The sequence below is a fragment of the Salvelinus fontinalis genome, chromosome 27 (assembly GCF_029448725.1).
Source record: "Salvelinus fontinalis isolate EN_2023a chromosome 27, ASM2944872v1, whole genome shotgun sequence".
In the NCBI taxonomy this organism is placed as follows: domain Eukaryota; kingdom Metazoa; phylum Chordata; class Actinopteri; order Salmoniformes; family Salmonidae; genus Salvelinus; species Salvelinus fontinalis.
The window spans coordinates 160,697-182,025 of record NC_074691.1 but is presented as its reverse complement, the minus strand read 5'-3'; the positions used below and the strand labels follow the sequence as shown (position 1 = coordinate 182,025).

Here is a 21,329-nt window from a genome sequence, read left to right as displayed (position 1 = left end):
CTTATGATTCTTCCAGTGAGAGTCAGCCACTTGTGAATTGACGGAAATCATGAAAACACAGGGAGAGATGAGAATATTTGAATGTTTTTATTCGTCAAATACTTGGAAGCATGGTTTCCCTTGGCATCTGTGAATACACGCCACTGGTTGAATTACCATAGATTCTCCCGTGGCCCTTTCTATATAAGACTTATCTGTATTACTGGGCTATATCAGCCAATTTAGGCTGTCATTGTAAATAAGAACTTGTTCTCAACTGACTTGCCTAGTTAAATATAAATATGCTAGATGTAGTTTGAAGAGCGCAAGAGTTTTTCTCTTGAGCTATTTTATAGCCTACCATTTTAGGAGTGGGAAGATTTTCAGAGGGCGACATATGGGTGATCAATATTTGTTTCTAGGCAATGTCGTAATCTATAGCCTAGTCATATATTTAGGAAGTATATTTCCTTGGTAAGATAACTGCCTCGTTCTTCTCCGCCCATGCATAAGCTATAGCCTACTCTATTAAATTGAGACCACACTCACACCTGATCTTGCATGTATAGCTATTGAACTTGACGCAGCAAGAATGATTACAGCGACACTTGCTACGTTTTGCATATAGGATGATTTGCAGGCAGAGGCAAATGTAATGGGTAATCAATACTTATTGAAAATGAAGAGGCGCAACACTCGCTCACCATAGTAGCCTAACATGCTGACTAGACAGAGCATGCGCGTGCATATTGATTTTTGTCCATCCACACCAGATGCGAACTGGACACGCAGGTTGAAATATCAAAACGAACTCTGAACCAACTATATTAATTTGGAGACAGGTCGAAGCATTCATTGAAATTTAGCTAGCTAGCTTGCTGTTGCTAGATAAGTTGTCCTGGGATATAAACACTGTTTTTTTTTTGGTTTTTTTAAATTGTATTTTATCCCCCCCCCCTTCTCCCCAATGTCTATCTTGTCTCATCGCTGCAACTCCCTAACGGACTTGGGAGAGGCAAAGGTGGAGTCATGCGTCCACCGAAACATGACCAGCCTAACCGCACTCCTTAACAGCCGCCAGCTTAACCCGGAATCCAGCTGCACCAATGTGTCGGAGGAAATACCGTTCAACTGGCGACCAGGGTCAACCTGCAGGCCCCCGGCCCGCCACAAGGAATCGGTATGGCTCGGGCGTGATGAGCCAAGTAAAGACCCCTCGGCCTAACCCGGACGACGCTGGTCCAATTGTGCACCGTCCTATGGGACTCCCGGCCACTACTGTAGCAAAGCCCGGGAATGAACCCAGGTCTGTAGTAACGCCTCTAGCACTGCAAAACAGTGCCTTAGACTGCTGCGACACTCAGGAGGCCCATTGGGTTGTTATTTTACCTGAAATGCACAAGGTTCTTTTTTCCTGGATCTTTGTAGAATTTTGACCTATTTTGAGTCACACACAATCGTGTGTTTTCTACTCTGACAATTAATCTGCAGATAAAAGGGGAAACCTAGTTAGTTTCTAGTTAATCTGGAAAAACTTGGTTCTGTTTTTGATGCTTGATGCACTGCAAGTCCAGTTTCTCCCATCTCTTCATTGCTTTTTTAGGAGCATATACCCATGTGGGTGAATAAAAGCGATCATATTCTTCTTGGGAAATCTCTACCTTGAAGAATGTGGTGACAGAGGGTATACCAACACAGGCAATCAGAGAGGCTTTATGCTTTTTTGTCTGTTGATGTTCTACCACTGCCGTTCTTCCCCCGCTGCCAATTGGAAAAAGAGGAATTACAAAGGGTGCAGTTAACCATTGGTGCAGTTAACTCAGGCCTTGACCTGAGCGTATAAATGTAAATTCTCTCATGTTGTGATTAAAATGGCATTTTCGTTTCTTGGAAAGAGCCATTGTATCTCCTCTGTCTGCTCTTCTTCACTCTCCTTGTGTCACTGTTCTTACGCTCAACTTTTTCTTCTCTTCCTGATCTTTCTTCCTTTCCTTCTCTTTACCTTTCCACCTCACTCTTCCACACTCTCCTCGCCTCACTCTTTTTACTCCCTTTAATTTTTCCTTCTTCTCCAATCTTTAATAATAAATAGTACACTATTAGATCAAATACTTTGGTTAAAAGATTCCCATTGCTTGCCTCGTTTTGGTATTTTATCTCAAACATTGTTTGGAATAATAAATTGGCAGGCTCTGTAATCATATCTTTGTACTTTCCTCCTCTGTCTCACTCTGCTTCTTATCCAGTCTTTCTACTCTTACAGAAAACGTTATGCTAATGTTATCCATGAAAATTTCGAAATATGTTTTCACACTACTTATAATGCCAAACCATTAAAATTGTAATCTACAAATAAATATTCTCATTGTGCATTAATTTAATATAATCATATTTTCAAAATAGCCTGTTCACTGCATGTTTACATGTGAATGTTTTTTAACCTAGCTACCATGACAGTAGCTGGCTAACCTAGGTAGATAGGTTATGCTAGCTAACATTAGCTATTTAAAACCTTATAAAGCAGAGCATTTATCTATATAATAAGTTGTGACATAACATCATTAGCTAGTTTCTCAAACGAGTGTAACTTACCTGGCTTGAAAAGACGTTTGTAGTGATGTTATGGATTCACTTGACCCTTGCTAGCTTCTGGCCCAGTTTTCCACAGCAGTTCTCTAAAACTAGCGCGAGCAAGTAGTTAGAAGAAGAGTAAATGAAGCTGATATAGCGAGCAGCCCCCTCTGCTGAACAAAACAAGCACAATGCAATTGAGACGTCAACCGGTAGACTCTGCTTCCCGGTCTTTCTTGACATGTAAAATATTATTTCACTTTGCAGTCTGTTTTTAACGCATAGTTAATAACGGGGACATTTCCGGGGACAGGCCACTATAAACGGGGACTGTCCCCGGAAAACGGGGATGTCTGGTCACCCTACTGTACTCTGGAGTGGGATCGATTTGGAGGTGGAGGGTCTGTAATGGTCTGGGGCAGTGTGTCACAGCATCATCGGACTGGGCTTGTTGTCATTGCAGGCAATCTCAACGCTATGCGTTACAGAAGACATCCTTCTCCCTCATGTGGTAGCCTTCCTGCAGGTTTATCCTGACATGACCCTCCAGCATGACAATGCCACCAGCCATACTGCTCGTTCTGTGTTGTGATTTCATGCAAGACAAGAAGGTCAGTGTTCTGTCTTTGGCAGCGAAGAGCCTGGATCTCAATCCCATTGAGCACGTCTGCGACCTGTTGGATCGGAGGGTGAGGGCATCGGCCATTCCCCCCAGAAATGTCCAAGAACTTGCAGGTGCCTTGGAAGAATGGGGTAACATCTCACAGCAAAAACTGGCAAATCTGGTGCAGTCCATGAGGAGGAGATGCACTGCAATACTTAGTATCTGGTGTGGCCACCAGCTGCATTGACTGTTACTTTTGATTTTGACCCCCCCCCCCTCTAATCTTATGTTTATACAAATATTTACACTTGTTAATTTTGCTGAAAATAAACGCAGTTGACAGTGAGAGGACGTTTTCTTTTTTTGCTGAGTTTATTTACAATTCCCTGATCCAAACGGATTACTCATTTTACCTATCTCTTATGAATAGCTCTTATCAAGTTGTAAATTATGGTGCATGTAGAATGGTATTTCTATTTTGGAGGGGGGGGGGATTTTTCCACTTGGAACGGGTAGGTTTGTTAGACCTTAATGTTTTCCTTGCCCGCAAAGGTGGTGGAATTAAGGACTTTGACTTATCTGTAGACAAACCTGCGCCACACCTTAATTTATTTGTTCTCCTCCCCAAATGAATAGCAGGTCAATAGCCTGCTGTTCTCATGCTTAAGTTCACGGTCAGAATACGCATAGAGAGAAGTGCATTAAAGGGAATAATAATACATTTATGCATACTTAACTCGGGTTGGAATCGGGGCCTAGTAGCCTAAATTAGATTGAATTTGAAACCCATTTAGAAACTTGGGTTTTACATTAACCCTGCCTGGGTTTGCCTGTGACGATGACAATTGGCAGGATTTAATCTGTAGCAGGACGTGGTGATCCTGACCGGATTTTTGTCTCTAGTCCTATTCATTCATCCCAATAGTTGGCTGCATTGCCCTGCCCTGCAACTTTGAACATTCACTCACACTACTTTGTACAAATTTGGTCTGTGATAGCCCCCATGTTAATGAATACAATTTTGCTGATTTAAAAAATGATTGCTTTATGAAAAAGGGCATCGAGCAGTTATAGAAGTGAAAGGAGTCATTGATTTTTCCAGTTTTTTTTTTTTTTTGTCATGGGCTATTTCTAACTCTTACCAACTGCAAACTTCTTAATACCCAGACACAGGAAGTGAGTCACAGGAAATGGCATCATGATACCTCTTCTGCCTTCGCTCTTGTACTGTAGCTTTTCTGAGCGAGGACAAGCATGTTCCCGTGTTAATACACTGGAGAAGATTTTCGAGTCTCTTGCCAAATTTCCGCTCTCTCTGATAAAGAGCCGGAGGGAGGGAGGGAAGGGGCGACAAGTTCAGAGGAAGACCGTTTAGCCGCTGTCTAATTAGAAACTTTACCTTACGCTCCACTGTCCTGCTGCCGGTTTACTGTGCCATTTCTCACAGACAATTTCCCTGATGAATGATACATGACAGCCCTGTTGTAGATTCTCACTCACTCCTCCCACTCCAAACAATGGAGGATGTCAGTGCTCACTGATGGAGGTATGGCTGCTTAGGCTGTGTGACATTCATCAACCCCTCTGGGCCTTTGGGTCCCGAAGTGTGAAGATGTTTCATATTGTTATGTTTGCTCTTGATTCCTATTCTAATAGGGATTAGAATGACTTTCCTGAGGTGGGGGCTAATGGAGGCCATGATAGATCTGGTGAATGAGTTGTTTTCATTTTTTCTTGAACTGATTCAGACCATTTCTGTTAGATGTTTGCATGATACTGGATAAATAAACCTGATTCTTATTGGGCTGAAGTTGATTGACAAGATGTTGACGCTCACCTGTCCAGTTCTGTACAATGGAACGGTTGTATGTACTATATATTTGAATATGAAAATACACCAACGGAAAAGGATAACAATGCCTTCAGAAATTATTCACACCCCTTGAAAGACCAGGTAGGTTTTGCCGATGCCTCACAAAGAATGGCACCTGTCGGTAGATGGGTAAACACATTTTTTAAAAGCAGATATTGAATATCCCTTTTGAGCATGGTGAAGTAAATAATTACAGTTTAGATGGTGAATCAATCAATACACCCAGTCACTACAAAGATACAGGTGTCCTTTCTAACTCAGTTGTCTGAGAGTAAGGAAACCACTCATTGATTTCAGAGGCCAATGGTGACTTTAAAACAGTTACAGAGTTGAATGGCTGGGATAGGAGAACAACATTGTAGTTACTCCTCAATACTAACCTAATTGACCAGAGTGGAAAGAAGAAGCCTGTACAGAATAAAAAATACTACAAAACATGCATCCTGTTTGAAATTAGGCACTAAATGAAAACTGCGAAAAAATGAACTATATGTCCTTAATACAAAGTGTAATGTTTGGGGCAAATCCATTTTAATCCCACCTTGTAACATAACAAAATGTGGAAAAGTCGAGGGGTGTGAATACTTTCTCAAGGCACTGAATGTAGGCCTAACTACCAGCACAGAAGCTTACAATCAAGTTTGTTCATTTGACATCTGAGATGTGCTGCTCCCTTGGCCATGTAATTGAGCACTGTTGCACGTTGTGTAGCTCCACCACTCATTAAATCTCAAGGGCCCCCATTCCCTGGTGAATAACAATGGCTCCTAATCATGCCTGTATCCAAGAGGCTCGTTTTCTGATGCATTGCAGCACCTCTTTAGGCAATGGGTCCTGACCTTGCTGTGTCATGGGCACTCAAAGCGCTAATCCCCCCCCCCCCCAACAAAATGATCTTACTTGAGAAACTATATGAGGAGTGAAGCGTCTCCACAGAATCCACGTTGAACAGAGGCCTTTGTCTCGGCCAAGCACTTTATCGTCGAAGTTCACCGTGGTTGACGAAGTAGCAAGCCAAACCATTTTCTCTTTGTATGGGTGTCCAATCATTCTCACACTGTTTCAGCTTTGCTGGCCAATTGTCAGATCAAATAAAATCAGACGTTAATGTAAATTGTCCGGTGGCTATTTTTTTATGAATTGTTAAACAGTCAAATGGCTTGGGGGTAGAAGCTGTGGAGGAGCCTTTTGGTCCTAGATTTGGCGCTGTGGTACCGCTTGCCATGCAGTAGCAGAGAGAACAGTGTCGGGTGACTGGAGTTTCTGACAATTTTATGGGCTTTGCTCTGACCGCCTATTATATAGGTCCTGGATGGCAGAAAGCTTGGCCCCAGTGATGTACTGGGCCGTTCGCACTACCCCTTGTAGCACCATGATCAGATGCCGATCAGTTGCTATACCAGGCAGTGATGCAACCGGGCAGGATGCTCTCGATGGTACAGCTGTAGAACCTTTTGAGATTCTGGGTACCCATGACAAATCTTTTCAGTCTCCTGTGGGGGATAAGGTTTTGTCGTGCCCTCTTCACGACTGTCTTGGTATGTTTGGACCATGATAGTTCGTTGGTGATGTGGACACCAAGGAACTTAACTCTCAACCCGCTCCACTACTGCCCCGTCAATGTTAATGCGGGCCTATTCGGCCCGCCTTTTCCTGTAGTCCACGATCAGCTCATTCCCATTTCTCAGTAGGTTAATTTTAGATGACTAATTATATTTTTGTGAACCAGATTTGCATTGTATCTGAAAGGGATGAAGCATGTTTGCCTGAAGTTGTCATGAATTTTGATGGATGGGCTAGTACAGTTTTCTGTGTACGGACTAAACTCAGCATATGGGCTGCTTTGTTGTTAGATGATGGTTGGTTAGTTTTTTGCTATCATTATTCCTTCCATGAAAACAGCCTTTGAATGTGTTGCCAGATGTACAGGACATGACTCGCAACTCTCATCCTCTCTTTGTCTTTATGGTCAAGCTGTAATGGTTAGATATAGGCCTAAGCAATACATCATGTCCTTTTAAACAGTCGTAGGGTTGGATTACATGTCTGTGTATATCCTATAGTCCCTAGCTGTTGTCTTTATGTTAATATCTAATTTGTAATCTGCCAAGAATCTATTGATTTGACACCTGATAAACACACCATTTTCTCCGATTCGTTTTAGGAGAGAGCTATCACTTGTGCCCTTTTTTAATTGTGTAACTCAAGCATGTAATTTGAGGACTGTGCTAACTTGAGCAATAAGAATGTTCCATTCTCTCAAAATGATAAATACCCACAAACGATCGATGAAAGGTTTCCGCAGAACTGCAGGATATACTGTACATCTGATGTCATATCTCCTAGCAACGGCCTAAAGAGAGCTCTTACCACTGGCCAAATATTTTTGTCTGTTATCGTGAAGACTGAAAGGGTTGAGATCTCAATGACTCTACAGACTTCATGTGTACTAGGCTATGCCACTACAGAGTTTTATACTCTTTGATGCCACAAAAGTCATAGGCACATTTTCACATTGTGTGGACACACGTTCAACAAAATAACTTCAATCAATTTGCACAACAATGTTAACCCAGTGAATTGTTTATTTTTTTCTCTCCCTTTTTTTTTACCATACATGCCATTTCTAAGCCACATTTTGTTTCATCGTCAATTCCCAGTAGTATAATCCACTTCTTGGTACTCATTTTGCCAGTAATCCCTTGAAAATGAGACTCCAACTCCGCACTCTCCACCAGCCTAGCCTTCTCAGAGGACAGGAAATGCTCACTAGATGCCTCTGAGCCTGCTAGCATTAGCATCAGGCCCATTACAATGCTTTTCCATTGAGACCAATGTTCCCTCTAACTGAGCAAATTTCAGGTCTGCTGAGCGCAAACTTGAACATTGTAAAAAATGATGTGCAACTTCCAGTGCGTTTACTGGGAGCACTGAGGTATCGGTATCGGCCAATGTCTAGTTTAACGCAGATGTTAAAAACCGATGTCAAAGCTACCGTGCATACCTAATATAACATAGGTAAATGACGTAATGACGCCACCTAAAATTCTGTGCTACACATGCAACACAGCATTCCTAACCTAGCCCACACAATGTCTGCTGTGTGGAGCGAGCAGTCAACAAGTCGAGCAGTTATTCGAAAGAGTAAGAAAATTTAAGCTCAAAAGGCGAAATACATTAAAGCCAAGATGGAATTTATTGCCCTTGACAATCAACCGTTCTATCGTGGGTGATGTTGGCTTTTGCCGACTGGTCGAGCACAGGTACACACTACCAAGTGCGCTATTTTTCAGATGTTGCTCTACCAGAGTTACACGGTAATAGCGTCACTGCTATTAGCTTCACGACATGAATTCTATGGAACGCCGTTTGGGTCTTTGCATGTCAAAAAGATACAGCAGCACTGTCAAAGCTGTATAAAAAGTCTGCAAACAAGCAAACCCCGGACACGAACGATGTGTTTACAATGCTGCGTTGGTAATAAAGCATCATTTGTTTGACCGCAACTTCTGGGGTAGCTAGCTTTAGCTTGGTACCTAGCTAGCACCAATACAACCATCCTGAAAACAATGACCAGTAGAAACTGGAGTCATTTTCATTCTTCTTAGCAATGATTTATGATTCCTTGTGAGTTAGTATTAGCTAGGTTGCCACCTGTTGTTCGCCTATTGAAATTGAACTTCAGTTCATGAAAGCCAGCTACTTAACCCTGTTGCCCAAAGCTAACGTTATAAGCAGCCAGCTAGCAGTCATCTGGCTAGTGTTGCTCGACCGGACCGGGTTATGTGTTGTGTAGCTAGCCACAATAAGGATTAGGCACAATAGTGGGATTTGCTGTTTGCCTTCAAAATAAAATTGTCATTGACAGTGATGCAAATGAATACAAATAGTATAATTATGCCATAATTTTATTTTGAAGGCTATCTGAAAATTCCACTATTGTGATTAATCCTTACTGTAGCTAGCTTCAGATAGATGGGTCCGACCACCATTAATCAAATAAGAACTGTCTTATAAATTAGGGTTATTTTTAGATTATGACACCTAGCTATATAGTCAGCTAGCTAACTATAGCTACTGTCATTTTGCTATGTTTTTGGGGAAGAACATTGTTTGCATCCATGAGCTAGCTAGCTTTTTTTTATGATCATCAATGTAGGTGCGCTTGACAACTTTACCAGCATCATAGCCTACGTATCGATGAATAGTTGTGACATGAAATACGAGTGATTGTGTAATAACTACATAAAAAACTAATGAACGCGTTAAATTATTATGTGACGTGCAGTCCTACTCAGATCCTGATTGGTCAACAAGATTATTTGACATGTAAAATAGTGTTGGTTTTTTGGGGTGGGGGACACGCAAAGATCCAAGAACAAATTAACAATGAAACAGCACCGCAAGTAAGTGAAAGAAATAGGTTTTGATTATGTTTTACTGGTAATGGGGACATACGTAAATGCCAACAAAATAACTTTTTGGTCTGTGTGTGTGTAACCTTTATTTAACTAGGCAAGTCAGTTAAAAACAAATTCTTATTTACAATGACGACCCGGACGACGCTGGGCCAATTGTGCGCCACCATCCCAATCACGGCCGGATGTGATACAGCCTGGATTCGAACCAGGGACTGTAGTAATGCCTCTTGCACTGAGATGCAGTGCCTTAGACCGGTGCGTCTATTTTTATTTTACCGTTATTTTACCGTTATTTTACCAGGTAAGTTGACTGAGAACACGTTCTCATTTGCAGCAACGACCTGGGGAATAGTTACAGGGGAGAGGAGGGGGATGAATGAGCCAATTGTAAACTATGTGTGTGTTTAACTATTTAACTGTATTAGAATGCTTTAAAGGCCACAAAAAAAATTTAATATCGGTTATTGGTATCGGGTTTTTCTGTCAAGGAAAATTTCATATCGGTATCGGGCAAAAATGTCATATCAGTGCATCACTAGTTTTAACAGTGGCCAAGTAGGCTACTGTGGATATTTGATCATAATGTAAGCTTACCAGAGGGGCCTACCATCGTTCAGCCTACAGTAGCCACCAATGTGTGGTGTTCAATGTAGGCCTACATTCCATGAGACTTTCCAGGCTTGACATTAATTGTCCTTCAGACAAGGTGACTTTAAATGTTGTGTTTGATGCAAGAAACCACTCTACAAAAAACAATTCATTATTAATTCCATTAATACAGATAATCAGACAAATTATGCTACCCTATACTTAGCTTATTCATACAACACTGCCCCTTTTTAAGACAAAAAAAAGGTTCTGACTCGCTTTTCAAAGATGTCTAGAAATGTACATGTTTTGTGCTCTTGTAGGAAACAATCAATCCCCTATTGCTGACTACAAGTTATCTATATCTTGGCAAATAACTCACTACCTAGCAAATGAAATGAACAAAATCTGCACATGTGGCTACATGCAGCTCTTGCTTTGATCTCAAAACAAGAGCATGTACTCATGACCACAGCTGTAAACACAGTCCAGTTCAAAGTAAATGGCACAGATCCATATGTATATACATATATATGGCAATGGTCTATTTGCATATAGGCCGACTGCAGCTCTGATTGGTTATGCCGAATGGTCTGTGTAGAATACAGGCTGAGTCGTGTAAATAGAATCCTACTACTATGCGTTGTGCACACGAAAAAATGTATTGCATAGTTTTTTGTTTCGGTATGTTGCATTGAAGTGGCAAATATTATGTTGATTTGATCACAATTGCTACAGTAAAGGGAAACCTTGATAGTGTTAACTAACAGGGAAACTTGAGTGAAGTTCAGTCTCGTGCTTCTCTCAGGCTGATATTTCTTCTGCGCTCTGCGAGGCAGTCTCAGGGCTACTGCGCACCAGCTTAGAGGGAACATTGATTGAGACTTACCCAAACACCAGGGTGTCGCCAGTATTTTGTGTTAATGTAAGCTCTAGTGTTGCCATCAGTGACGTATAAGACGTGTGGTGAGCAGAATCAATTACCTCTGCATCATTCAAAACTGTTGCTTTGTGAGTAGTTAAGTTAGCCATTTATGTAAATGCCAGCTGACGATGTCGTCCCCACAGTGACCGTACGTACATATCCAAAACAGAAGCCATGCATCAAGCTAAAGGCTATTTTAAATTATTTTATTTAACCATTATTTAACTAGGCAAGTTAACCTTTCTAGCACAGGGATTCCGCTAGCGGAACACCCATAACATTCCGCTGAAAAGGCAGCGCGCGAAATTGAAAAATATATTTTTTTATATGTAACTTTCACACATTAACAAGTCCAATACAGCAAATGAAAGATAAACATCTTGTTAATCTACCCATCGTGTCCGATTTTTAAAATGTTTTACAGCGAAAACACAACATATATTTATGTTAGATCACCACCAAATCCAAAAAACACACAGCCATTTTTCCCAGCCAAAGATAGTCACAAAAGCAGAAATAGAGAAAATTAATCACTAACCTTTGATAATCTTCATCAGATGACACTCATAGGACATCATGTTACACAATACATTTATGTTTTGTTCGATAATGTGCATATTTATATCCACAAATCTCGGTTTACATTGGCGCCATGTTCAGAAATGCCTCCAAAATATCCGGAGTAATTAGAGAGCCACGTCAAATAACAGAAATACTCATCATAAACTTTGAAAGATACATGTTTTACATATAATTAAAGATACACTTGTTCTTAATGCAACCGCTGTGTCAGATTTCTTTTCAACTTTAGGAAAAAGCATACCATGCAGTAATCTGAGACGGCGCTCAGAAATACACAACATTTCTCTGCCATGTTGGAGTCAACAGAAATACGAAATTACATCATAAATATTCCCTTACCTTTGAAGATCTTTCATCAGAATGCAGTGCCAGGAATCCTAGTTCCACAATAAATCGTTGTTTTGTTCGATAATGTACATTTACTAGTGTCCAATTAGCTACTTTTGCTAGCACGTTTAGTTCACAAACTCGGACAAACTTCAAAAAGTTATATTCCAGGTCGAATAAACTGGTCAAATTAAGTAGAGAATCAATCTTCAGGATGTTATCATATATCCAATAACGTTCCAACCGGAGAATTAGTTTTTGTCTACAGACTAACGGAACGCATGGCCATATCATGACTAGTGCGCGTGACCAGGAACTAGCATTCTGCCAGACCACTGACTCAAATAGCTGCCATCCGGCCCCACATCACACTAGAGGCTTCATTCCACGTTCTACTGACTGTTGACATCAATTGGAAGGCGTAGGAAGTGCGAACAGATCCATATCTTACTGGGATGTGAATAGACGATGAGTTTAACATCAAGCAGCCCCAGAATTTCCACTTCCTGTTTGGAAGTTTGCCTGCCATATGAGTTCTGTTATACTCACAGACATAATTCAAACAGTTTTAGAAACTTCAGAGTGTTTTCTATCCAATAGTAATAATAATATGCATATATTAGCATCTGGGACAGAGTAGGGGGCAGTTCACTATGGGCACGCGATTCATCCAAAGTGAAAATGCTGCCCCCTATCCCTAAAAAGTTAAGAACAAATTCTTATTTACGATGACAGCCTACCGGGAAACAGTGGGTTAACCGCCTTGTTCAGGGGCAGAATGACAGATTTTTACCTTGTCAGCTCGGGGATTCGATCCAGCAACCTTTCGGTTACTGGCCCAATGATCGAGCCACTAGGCTACCTGCTGCCCCACTAGGCTAAAGCTGCCGCTTTCAAGGAGCAGGACACTAATCCGGACACTTATAAGAAATCCTGCTTTGCCCTCAGGTGAACCATCAAACAGACAAAGCGTCAATACAGAATTAAGATTGAATCCTACTACACCGCCTCTGACGCTTGTCGGATGTTGCATGGCTTAAACTATTACTGACTACAAAGGGATACCCAGCCGCGAGCTGCCCGGTGAAGCGAGCCTACCAGACAAGCTAAATGCCTTTTATGCTCACTTCGAGGCAAGCAACACTGAAGCATGCACGAGAGCACCAGCTGTTCTGGATGACTGTGTGAAAACATTCTCGGTAGCCGATGTGAGCAAGACCTTTAAACAGGTCAACATTCACAAAGCCATGGGGCCAGACGGATTACCAGGGCGTTTACTCAAGGCATGCGCGGACCAACTGGCAAGTGTATTCACTGACATTTTAACCTCTCCCTGACCGAATCTGTAATGCCTACATGTTTCAAGCAGACCACCATAGTCCCTGTGCCCAAGGAAGCAAAGTTAACCTGGCTAAATTATTACTGACCCGTAGCACTCACGTCGATATCCATGAAGTGCTTTGAAAGTCTGGTCATGGTTCACATCAACAGCATCATCCCAGATACCCTAGACCCACTCCAATTCGCATACCCAACAGATCCACAGATGACGCAATCTGGTGCCAGGACAACAGTGTGGTGCCAGGACAACAACCTCTCAATGTGAGCAAGACAAAGGAGCTGATCATGGACTACAAGAAAAGGCGGTCCGAAAAGGCCCCCATTAACATTGACAGGGCTGTAATGGAGTGAGTCGAGCTTGTCCACATCACCAACAAACTATCATGGTCCAAACCAGGGGTGGGCAACTCAAGTCCTCGAGGGCCTGATTGGTGTCAACTTTTTCTCCATACCTAGCAAACACAGCTGATTTAATCAAATTGAATTCCAAACTGAAGATCATGATTAGGTGATTATTGGAGGCAGGTGTGTTAGCTGGGGCTGGGACAAACTGTGGCAATCAATCAAATAAATCAAATGTATTTATGAAGCCCTTCTTATATCAGCTGATGTCACAAAGTGCTGTACAGAAACCCAGAAACTCAGCCCCTGTAATAGGGTTAGAGGCAGAGAATCCCAGTGGAGAAAGGGGAACCGGCCAGGCAAGTTAGTTAGTTGCTCCAGTGCCTTTCCGTTCACCTTGACACTCCTGGGCCAGACTACACTCAATCATAGGACCTACTGAAGAGATGAGTCTTCAGTAAAGACTTAAAAGTTGAGACCGAGTCTGCGTCTCTTACATGGGTAGGCAGACCATTCCATAAAAATGAAGCTCTATAGGAGAAAGCCCTGCCTCCAGCTGTTTGCTTAGAACTTCTAGGGACAGTAAGGAGGCCTGCGTCTTGTGACTGTAGCGTACGTGTAGGTATGTACGGCAGGACCAAATTGCAAAGATTGGTAGGAGCAAGCCCATGTAATGCTTTGTAGGTTAGCAGTAAAACCTTGAAATCAGCCCTTGCCTTAACAGGAAGCCAGTGTAGAGAGGCTAGCACTGGAGTAATATGATACATTTTTTTGGTTCTAGTCAAGATTCTAGCAGCCGTGTTTAGCACTAACTGAAGTTTATTTAGTGCTTTATCCGGGTAGCCGGAAAGTAGAGCATTGCAGTAGTCTAACCTAGAAGTAACAAAAGCATGGATCAATTTTTCTGCTTAATTTTTTTTTAACAGAGTTTCTGCTTTTTGCAATGCTACGTAGATGGAAATAATCTGTCCTTGAAACAGTCTTGATATGTTCGTCAAATGAGAGATCAGGGTCCAGAGTAACGCCGAGGTCCTTCAGTTTTATTTGAGACGAGTGTACAACCATCAAGATTAATTGTCAGATTCAACAGAAGATCTCTTTGTTTCTTGGGACCTAGAACAAGCATCTCTGTTTTGTCCGAGTTTAAAAGTAGAACATTTACCGCCATCCACTTCCTTATGTCTGAAACACAGGCTTCCAGGGAGGGCAATTTTGGGGCTTCACCATGTTTCATTGAAATGTACAGATGTGTGTCATCCGCATAGCAGTGAAAGTTAACATTATGCTTTCGAATGACATCACCAAGAGGTAAAATATATAGTGAAAACAATAGTGGTTTAAAACGGAGCCTTCAGGAACAACGAAATTTACAGTTGATTTGTCAGAGGACAAACCATCCACAGAGACAAACTGATATCTTTCCGACAGATAAGATCTAAACCAGGCCAGAACTTGTCCGTGTAGACCAATTTGGGTTTCCAATCTCTCCAAAAGAATGTAGTGATCGATGGTATCAAAAGCAGCACTAAGGTCTAGGAGCATGAGGACAGATGCAGAGCCTTGGTCTGACCCCATTAAAAGGTCATTTACCACCTTCACAAGTGCAGTCTCAGTGCTATGATGGGGTCTAAAACCAGACTGAAGCATTTGGTATACATTGTTTGTCTTCAGGAAGGCAGTAAGTTGCAGCGCAACAGCTTTTTCTAACATTTTTGAGAGGAATGCAAGATTGGATATAGGCTGACAGTTTTTTATATTTTCTGGGTCAAGGTTTGGCTTTTTCAAGATGCTTTATTACTGCCACTTTTAGTGAGTTTGGTACACATCCAGTGGATAGAGCTGTTTATTATGTTCAACATAGGAGGGCCAAGCACATTAAGCAGCTTTGTCAGTAGTTTAGTTGGAATAGGGTCCAGTATGCAGCTTGAAGGTTGAGGCCATGATTATTTTCATCATTGTGTCAAGAGATTTAGTACATGAAACACTTGAGTGTCTCCCTTGATCCTAGGTCCTGGCGAAGTTGTGCAGACTCAGGACAACTGAGCTTTGGAGGAATACGCAGATTTAAAGAGGAGTCCGTAATTTGCTTTCTAATGATCATGATCTTTTCCTCAAAGAAGTTCACTAATTTATCACTGCTGAAGTGAAAGCCATCCTCTCTTGGGGAATGCTGCTTTTTAGTTAGCTTTGCGACAGTATCAAAAAGAAATTTTGGATTGTTCTTATTTTCCTCGATTAAGTTGGAAAAGTAGGATGATCGAGCAGCAGTGAGGGCTCTTCGGTACTGCACGGTACTGTCTTTCCAAGCTAGTCGGGAGACTTCCAGTTTGGTGTAGCGCCATTTCCAATCCAATTTTCTGGAAGCTTGCTTCAGAACTCAGCTATTTTCTGTATCCCAGGGAGCTAGTTTCTTATTACACATGTTTTTCTTTGTTTTTAGCGGTGCGACTGCATCTAGGGTATTGCGCAAGGTTAAATTAAGTTCCTCAGTTAGGTGGTTAACTTATTTTTGTACTCTGACGTCCTTGGGTAGGTGGAGGGAGTCTGGAAGAGCATCTAGGAATCTTTGGGTCGTCCGAGAATTTATAGCACAACTTTAGATGTTCCTTGGTTGGGGTCTGAGCTGATTATTAGTTGCGATTGCAAAGGTAATAAAATGGTGGTCCAATAGTCTAGGATTATGAGGAAAATTATTAAGATCCACAGCTTTTATTCCATGGGACAAAACTAGGTCCAGAGTATGACTGTGACAGTGAGTAGGTCCAGAGACATGTTGGACAAAACCCACTGAGTCGATGATGGCTCCGAAAGCCTTTTGGAGTGGGTCTGTTGACTTTTCCATGTAAATATTAAAGTCACCAAAAATGTGAATATTATCTGCCATGACTACAAGGTCGGATAGGAATTCAGGGAACTCTGTGAGGAACGCTGTATATGGCCCAGAAGGCCTGTAAACAGTAGCTATAAAAAGTGATTGAGTAGGCTGCATAGAGTTCATGACTAGAAGCTCAAAAAACGAAAGTCTTAAAAAAATTAAGTATTTTAATTTGCTGTCGTAAATGTTAGCAACACCTCCACCTTTGCGGGATGTGCGGGGGATATGGTCACTAGTGTAACCAGGAGGTGAGGCCTCATTTAACACAGTAAATTCGTCAGGCTTAAGCCATGTTTGTCAGGCCAATCATATCAAGATTATGATCAGTGATTAGTTCATTGGAAGGGAGGGATCTTACATTAAGTAGCCCTATTTTGAGATGTGAGGTATCACAATCTCTTTCAGTAATGGCAGGAATGGAGGAAGTCTTTATTCCAGTGAGATTGCTAAGTCAAACACCGCCATGTTTAGTTTTGCCCAACCTAGGTCGAGGCACAGATACAGTCTCAATGGGGATAGCTGAGCTGACTACACTGACTATGCTAGTGGCAGACTCCACTAAGCTGGCTAACAGCCTGCTGCCTGGCCTGCACCCTATCTCATTGTGGAGCTAGGAGAGTTAGAGCCCTGTCTATGTTCGTAGATAAGATGAGCGCACCCCTCCAGCTAGGATGGAGTCCGTCACTCCTTAACCTGCCAAGCTTGGTCCTGTTTGTGGGTGAGTCCCAGAAAGAGGGACAATTATCTACAAATTCTATCTTTTGGGAGGGGCAGAAAACAGTTTTCAACCAGCGATTGAGTTGTGAGACTCTGCTGTAGAGCTCATCACTCGCCCTAACTGGGAGGGGGCCGGAGACAATTACTCGATGCCGACACATCTTTCTAGCTGATTTACACGCTGAAGCTATGTTGCGCTTGGTGACCTCTGACTGTTTCATCCTAACATCGTTGGTGTCGACGTGGATAACAATATACCTATACTCTCTACACTCGCCAGTTTTAGCTTTAGCCAGCACCATCTTCAGATTAGCCTTAACGTTGGTAGCCCTGCCCCCTGGTAAACAGTGTATGATCGCTGGGTGATTCGTTTTAAGTCTAATACTGCGGGTAATGGAGTCGCCAATGACTAGGGTTTTCAATTTGTCAGAGCTAATGGTGGGAGGCTTCGGCGTCTCAGACCCTTTAACGGGAGGAGTAGAGACCAGAGATGGCTCGGCCTCTGACTCCGACCCGCTGCTTAATGGGGAGAAAGTTTCTGTCGGCTGAATGAGCGACACCGGTTGAGCATTCCTACAGCATTTCCCTCCAGAAGCCATGAGAAAATTGTCTGGCTGCGGGGACTGTGCGAGGGGATTTATACTACTATCTGTACTTACTGGTGGCACAGACGCTGTTTCATACTTTCCTACACTTAAATTACCCTTGCCTAACGATTGCGTCTGAAGCTGGGCTTGCAGCACAGCTATCCTCGCCGTAAGGCGATCGTTCTCCTGTATATTATGAGTACAGCGACTGCAATTAGAAGGCATCATGTTAATGTTACTACTCAGCTTCGGCTGGTGGAGGTCCTGATGAAACACGCCCAGATAAAATGGCTGGGGTGGAAAAAAATGGAATGAAAAAAGTCAAGCAAGGGGGGAAAATACAATTTTTAACTGTAATTCAAAAGTAAAAAAACGGAAAGTTGGCAGGTAGAAAAGTAAGGTTGGCAACAAAACGCACAGCAGCACGTAAACAAGTCTACAAGTTGTGACCGGAAATAACGTTCTAAATGCAAAACCAGGCCCTCGAGGACTGGAATTGCCAACCCCTGGTCCAAACACACCAAGACAGTCGTGAAGAGGGCATGATAAAAACCTTTTTCCCCTCAGGAGACTGAAAAGATTTGGCATGGGTCCCCAGATTCTCAAAAAGTTATACAGCTGAACCATCGAGAGCATCCTGACCGGTTGTATCACCACCTGGTATGGCAACTGATCGGCATCTGACGCGGTCTCAATGGGGCGCTACAGGGGGTAGTGCGTACGGCCCAGTACATCACTGGGGCCAAGCTTCCTGCCATCCAGGACCTATATAATAGGAATGCACAAAAAATTGTCACGACTCCAGTCACCCAAGTCAAAGACTGTTCCCTCTGCTACTGCACGGCAAGCAGTCAAGGACCAAAGCTCTCCTCAACAGCTTCTACCCCCAAGCCATGAGACTGCTGAACAATTAATCAAATGGCCATCCGGACTAACCTGCACAAAGACTCGGTACCTGTACCCCCTCGTTATTGTTATTTTGTGTTACATTTATTTTTTACCGTTAGTTTATTTGGTAAATATTTTCTTAACTATTTTTCTTGAACTGCATTGCTGGTTAATGGCTTATAAGAAAGCATTTCACTGTATGGTCTACACCATTTATATTTGGCGCATGTGACAAATAAAGTTTGATTTGATTTGAAAAGTACCAATGTTCTAGCCTTGGCTCCAAGTCAGACCAGATCAAAATCAAATTTTATTTTCTACATGCTTTGTAAACAACAGGTGTAGACTAACAGTGAAATGCTTACTCATGGGTCCTTTTCCAACAATGCAGAGTTAAAGAATAAAATTGAAATAGTGACACGAGGAATAAATACACAGTGAATAACAATAACGAGTAAAAAATAACATGACTATATAGAGGGATTTCCAGTACTGAGTTGATGTGCAGGGGTGCTAGGTAATTGAGGTAGTTAAGTAGGGTGTCACAATATCAGTATCACGATACTCCGAGGTATCGTGGCAAGGAAGACCGTAGCAGTGGTGTGTGGCGTCAGTATGCAGTGTGTGTGTGGGCGTATGTAGTGTGTGAGTGTGTGGGTAGAGTCCAGTGTATGTGCATAGTCAGTGCAGGAGAGTTAGTGCAAAAAAGGGTCAATGCCGATAGTCCGGGTAGCCATTTGATTAGCTAGTTGTCATGCACACACACTGGACTCTACCCATACACTCATACTTACTTATACCCCAACACACACACACGTGATCCAAAAAAATGTTTTTCCTTGTTAAACAAAGCCACAGCGTGCCTGAGAGGGCAATAACCCCTCTATGTTGTGCTCTTACGAGAAAGAACTCACAACCATGACACAAGATAGGAAAGCAATTGGATCCTAAACCGTAGTGCCCTATTGACAGTTCTACAGCTGCACCGTTGAGAGCATCTTGACTGGCTGCATCACCGCTTGGTACGGCAAGTTCTACAGCTGCACCACGTTTTACAGCTGCACCATTGATAGCATCTTGAGTGGCTCCATCACCGCTTGGTACGGCATCTGCAAGGCACCCGACCGTAAGGTGCTACAGAGGGTGGTGAGTACAGCCCAGCTGTAGAACTTTTTGAGGTCCGCTGGATCCATGGCCAAGTGAGACATGGGTGCCGCCCCGCGGAGATGGAAACTGCAAAGTCTGAGCCTTTTGGGTAGAACACTTGTGTAAATCCTCGTTGGAAATGTGGAATGAGTCAGCAAGACTCTCCCAGAACCATGGCGATTCCACTTACAATCTTCCATTCATTTGTCCAACTCTGGCTTTAGCTCTATAGTGAAACACCAACAGTCTCTCCAGGTCTCCAGCGGCGTAGCTCTACTGTTAAATACGCACTGTCGTCAAAGTGAGTTAAATTACTAAAGAAGCTCGTCCATTTGTTATGTGGGAGGCCCGTTATCGTCGTCGCCCCCCCCCCCCCCCCCCTCCATGTTAGCATATAGTTGGTTTCCTCCTTTGTGGCGACTCCTATGTTTAGTGTCAATAGGGCGCTACGGGCGGCACGGTTACTGAAGGAGTGTGTTTGGCCATCTATTGAATAGGGGGTGCCAATGTAAATCAGCCGAATGGAGCCCATGAGATCTGCTTTAATGAGCTGAGAATCTAATGACTAGCCCATGTCCATTTTGAAACCAAAGTTGCGTGGTGTTTTAAGGCATGTGGCTTAATGGCTTATTTTAAGGTGACACTTTCTCTTCAAGGCCAGTATAGAATATGTCAAGAGTCGTTTTTAGGGTCCAGTTACTAACAAGGAATAGCTATTTTCGGATCATGTAAATACACATAGTCCACTTTCATGAGAACTTTTCCCACCTTGAGAAGACAACTTGTTCCAAAATGTAGGCCTACAAGTTGTAATTTGCCGTTAGAAGTTGATGTTTAATCATGTTTACGGCCACTTTAATAAAGTTTACATACTGCTTTATTCATCTCATATATACACATACATATATATATATACACATATATATTAGATCGAGCAATGTCGGAGTGGCATCGACTAAAATACAGTTGAATAGAATACTATAGATATATACAAATTAGATCCACATTGCTCGGAGTGGCATCGACTAAAATACAGTATGTATATATATATATATATATATATATATATATATATATATATATATATATATATATATATATATATATATATATAAATACAGTAGAATAGAATACTATATATATATATATATATATATATATATATATATAAATAAATACAGTAGAATAGAATACTATATATATATATATATACTGTATTCTATTCCACTGTATTTTAGTCAATGCCACTCTGACATTGCTCAATCTAATATGTATATATTTCTTAATTCCATTATTTTACTTTTAGATTTGAGTGTATTGTTGTGAATTGTTAGATACTACTGCACTGTTGGAGCTAGAGACAAGCATTTCGTTACACCTGCAATAACATCTGCTAAATATGAGTATGTGACCAATAAAAATAGATTTTGATATGATGATGGCCTAGCTAGGAATTTTGAGATAATTAGTGCACAATCACTGTGGTCTTGAATGGCTCAGTTGAGGGAGCAAGGCCAGGATTGTGGGTTCGATTCCTGGGGCCACCTATATGTAAAACTGCAT

General features: G+C 42.0%; 1 protein-coding gene across 2 annotated transcripts in view; it reads left to right on the top strand.

Moving 5' to 3' along the window:
• Positions 1-21,329, top strand: part of LOC129824820 (acyl-CoA:lysophosphatidylglycerol acyltransferase 1-like) — an 81,145-nt gene that overhangs the window by 12,196 nt on the left and 47,620 nt on the right. The gene's annotated exons all lie outside the window — the stretch shown is intronic.